The sequence below is a fragment of the Bos taurus genome, chromosome 10, assembly GCF_002263795.3.
Source record: "Bos taurus isolate L1 Dominette 01449 registration number 42190680 breed Hereford chromosome 10, ARS-UCD2.0, whole genome shotgun sequence".
Taxonomy (NCBI): Eukaryota; Metazoa; Chordata; class Mammalia; order Artiodactyla; family Bovidae; genus Bos; species Bos taurus.
The window spans coordinates 65,495,205-65,500,135 of record NC_037337.1 but is presented as its reverse complement, the minus strand read 5'-3'; positions in this window follow the sequence as shown (position 1 = coordinate 65,500,135).

The following is a 4,931-nucleotide window of genomic DNA, read 5'->3' as shown; positions in this document are numbered from 1 at the left end:
AGTCGCTTCAGTCGTGTCCGACTCTGTGCAACCCCATAGACGGCGGCCCACCAGGCTGCCCCGTCCCTGGGATTCTCCAGGCAAGAACACTGGAGTGGGTTGCCATTTCCTTCTCCAATGCATGAAAGTGAAAAGTGAAAGTGAAGTCGCTCAGTCGTGTCCGACTCTTAGCGACCCCATGGTCTGCAGCCTACCAGGCTCCTCCGTCCATGGGATTTTCCAGGCAAGAGTACTGGAGTGGGGTGCCATTGCCTTCTCCAAAATCCCCACTGGCTATCCATTTCACATATATTAGTGTATGTGTTTCCAACTCCCTCCACTAGTCCCGCCCTTTTCTTCCTATTCCCCATGTGCATACGTCTGTTCTCTATATCTATGTCTCCACTGCGGCCCAGCAAATAGGTTCATCAGTATCCTCTTTCTAGATTCCATATATATGCATTAATATAGACATTTATTTTTCTGTTTCTGAAGTACATCACTCTGCATAATAGGCTCTATTTTCATCAACATCATTAGCACCGACTCAAATGCGTTCCTTTTTGTGGCTGAGTAAAATTCCATTGTATATATGTACCACAGCTTCTTTATCCATTCATCTGTCAGTGGACATCTAGGTTGCTTCCTTGTCCTAGTTATTGTAAATAACTAGGTGAACATTGTGATACGTGTATATTTTTTAATTTTGGTTTCCTCAGGGTATATGCACAGTAGTGGGATTGTTGGGTCATATGGTAGTTTTATTCCTAGTTTTTTAAGGAATCGCTATGTTGTCTTCTGTAGTGGCAGTCTCAATTTACATTCCCACCAATAGTGCAAGAGGGTTCCCTTTTCTCCATACCCTCTCCAGCATTTACTGTTTGTAGGTTTTGTGATGATGGCCGTTCTGACTGTTAAGAGGTGATATCTCACTGTAGTTTTAACTTACATTTCTCTAATAATGAGATGGTGGCTGCAGCCATGAAATTAAAAGATGCTTGCTCCTTGAAAGAAAAGCTATGACCAACCTAGACTCTATACATGGACATCACCAGATGGTCAACACCGAAATCAGATTGATTATAGTCTTTGTAGCCAAAGATGGAGAAGCTCTATACCGTTAGCAAAAACAAGACCGGGAGCAGACTGTGGCTCAGATCATGAACTCCTTATTGCCAAATTCAGACTTAAATTGAAGAGAGTAGGGAAAACCACTAGACCATTCAGGTAGGACCTAAATCAAATCCCTTATGATTATACAGTGGAAGTGAGAAATAGATTTAAGGGACTAGATTTGATAGACAGAATGCCTGATGGACTATGGATGGAGGTTCATGACACTGTACAGGAGACAGGGATCAAGACTATCCCCAAGAAAAAGAAATTCAAAAAAGCAAAACAGGTGTCTGAGGAGGCCTTACAAATAGCTGAGAAAAGAAGAGAAGCTAAAGGCAAAGGAGAAAAGGAAGGACATACCTGTCTGAATGCAGAGTTCCAAAGAATAGCAAGGAGAGATAAGAAAGCCTTCCTCAATGATCAGTGCAAAGAAAAGAGGAAAACAATAGAATGGGAAAGACTAGAGATCTCTTCAAGAAAATTAAGAGATATCAAAGGAACGTTTCATGCAAAGATGGGCTCAATGAAGGACAGAAATGGTAGGAACCTGACAGAAGCAGAAGATATTAAGAAGAGGTGGCAAGAATACACAGAAGAACTGTACAAAAAAGATCTTCATGACCCAGATAATCATGATGGTGTGATCACTCACCTAGAGCCAGACATCCTGGGATGCAAAGTCAAGTGGGCCTTGGGAAGCATCACTATGAACAAAGCTAGTGGAGGTGATGGAATTCCAGTTGAGCTATTCCAAATCCTGAAAGATGCTGCTGTGAAAGTGCTGCCCTCAATATGCCAGCAAATTTGGAAAACTCAGCAGTGGCCACAGGACTGGAAAAGGTCAGTTTTCATTCCAATCCCAAAGAAAGGCAATGCCAAAGAATGCTCAAACTACCGCACAATTGCACTCATCTCACACGCTAGTAAAGTAATGCTCAAAATTCTCCAAGCCAGGCTTCAGCAATACGTGAACCGTGAACTTCCAGATGTTCAAGCTGGTTTTAGAAAAGGCAGAGGAACCAGAGATCAAATTGCCAACATCTGCTGGATCATGGAAAAAGCAAGAGAGTTCCAGAAAAACATCTATTTCTGCTTTATTGACTACGCCAAAGCCTTTGACCGTGTGGATCACAATAAACTGTGGAAAATTCTTCAAGAGATGGGAATACCAGACCACCTGACCTGCCTCTTGAGAAACCTGTATGCAGGTCAAGAAGCAACAGTTAGAACTGGACATGGAACAACAGACTTGTTCCAAATAGGAAAGGGAGTACATCAAGGCTGTATATTGTCACCCTGCTTATTTAACTTCTATGCAGAGGACATCATGAGAAATGCTGGGCTGGATGAAGTGCAAGCTGGAATCAAGATTGCTGGAAGAAATATCAATAACCTCAGATATGCAGATGACACCACCCTATGGCAGAAAGTGAAGAAGAACTAAAGAGCCTCTTGATGAAAGTGAGAGGCGAGTGAAAAATTTGGCTTAAAGCTCAACATTCAGAAAACGAAGATCATGGCATCTGGTCCCATCACTTCATGGCAAATAGATGGGGAAACAGTGGAAACAGTGACTGACTTTATTTTCTTGGGCTCCAAAATCAGTGCAGATGGTGACTGCAGCCATGAAATTAAAAGATGCTTACTCCTTGGAAGGAAAGTTATGACCAACCCAGACAGCATATTAAGAAGCAGAGACATTACTTTGCCAACAAAGATCCATCTAGTCAAGACTATGGTTTTTCCAGTGGTCATGTATGGATGTGAGAGTTGGACTATAAAGAAAGTAGAGTGCTGAAGAATTGATGCTTTTGAACTGTGGTGTTGGAGAAGACTCTTGAGAGTCCCTTGGACTGCAAGATCCAACCAGTCCATCCTAAAGATCAGTCCTGAGTGTTCATTGGAAGGATAATGGTGAAGCTGAAGCTCTAATTCTTTGGCCTCCTGATGCAAAGAACTAACTCATTGGAAAAGACCTTGAAGCTGGGAAAGATTGAGGACAGGAGGAGAAGGGGATGACAGAAGATGAGATGGTTGGATGGCATCACTGACTCAATGAACATGAGCTTGGGTAAATTCCGGGAGTTGGTAATGGACAGCGAGGCCTGGCGTGCTGCAGTCCATGGGGTCGCAAAGAGTCGGACACGACTGAGTAACTGAACTGAACTGAACTTAACTGATGCCTTATTTAGAAAAATGTCCATTGAGGTCTTTGGTTCATTTTTTTAATTGAGTTGTTTGTGTTGTTTTTATGATTTTGACATTGAGTTGTTCAAGCTCTTTGTATGTTTTGGAGGTGAAATCTTGATCTCCAAATGAAGACCTTGTATTGAGGAAAATTTAAAACTTACAGCTAGGAATAACTTCATGCTCATTCTGCTTCTGTAAGATAGGCTTGCTGAGCTGAGAAAGGAACAAGCTGACATAGCAATCAATTAAAACCATAAATTGTTCTGATAAGTATGGAATGTTCTGTTTCTGTTTAGAAATTCCCTGCACGTAACCCATACAACTCACACACTTTGTGACTGCCCACAGTAACCAGGTAACTGATCAAACCATGTCGACTGTAATCGTGTGTACTGACCCTATAAAAGTGAAGCTCACCCTGAGGTCGGGGCCCCAGAACTTCAGAGTGTTAACTCATGTGAGACCACCGGGCTAATAAACCTGAGCTCTCCAATCCTCTGAGTGTGCTGCTTGGTTTCTCGATGGTCCGACTTCTGGAACAGTATCTTCATTTGCAAATAATTGTTCCCATTCTGGGGGTTGTCTTTTTCTTTTGTTTAGGGTTTCCTTTGCTGTGCAAATGCTGTTAAGGTTAATGAGGCCTAATTTCTTTATTTTTTTTTTTCATTACTGTAAATGGTGGATGAAAAACAACTTGCTGCGATTTATGTCAAAGCATGTTCTGCCTCAGGAATTTTATAGTACCTGCCCTTTCAATCACAAGTTTAAACTGGAGTTTATTTTTGTGTATGGTGTTAGGGATTATTCTAATTTCACTGTCATTTTCACTATTTAAGGAAGCTCCACCCTGTTCTTGTTAGAGAAATTAAATAAATAGTCCTGTTTAAGCTTCAGAGACAAAGCAGAGCAGGCCTCTGACCTTGCTTCTAGCTGCCTGGACACTGCCCTGAGTGTGTGTGCCCTGACTGCCTGCTGTGAGTGCAAGACTTGCAGCACCACAGATAAGTTCAGTTCTGTTCAGTTGCTCAGTCATGTCTGACTCTTTGTGACCCCAGGCACTGCAGCACACCAAGCTTCCCTGTCCATCATCAACTCCCATAGCTTGCTTAAACTCATGTCCATTGAGTCAGTGATGCCATCCAATCATCTCATTTTCTGTCGTTCCCTTCTCCTCCTGCCTTCAATCTTTCCCAGCATCAGGGTCTTTTCAAATGAGTCAGTTCTTTGCATCAGGTGGCCAAAGTATTGGAGTTTCAACTTCAGCCACCAGTCCTTCCAATGAACATTTAGGACTGATTTCCTTTAGGATTGACTGGTTGAATCTTGCAGTCCAAGGGACTCTGAAGAGTCTTCTCCAACACCACAGTTCAAAGCTGCTCTGTCAATGGAGTTTCCCAGGCAAGAATACTGGAGTGGGTTGCCCTCCCATTAGGGGCAGCTCCCTGCGCCTATGCTGTTTGCACTAACCATGAGGTTCATGGTGAGCCCGGTTCCCTTTCTAGGCATGGGCATTTTGGAGGGTGAGGGCAGACACCACCACATGACCAGCCTCCAGCCAGGTGCCAAGTCTCTAGTGAGCTTACCTGAGGGGACAAGGGTCGGGGTGACTGTCAGGGTTCTGCCCTTCATCTCTGGGGGAAGAGACA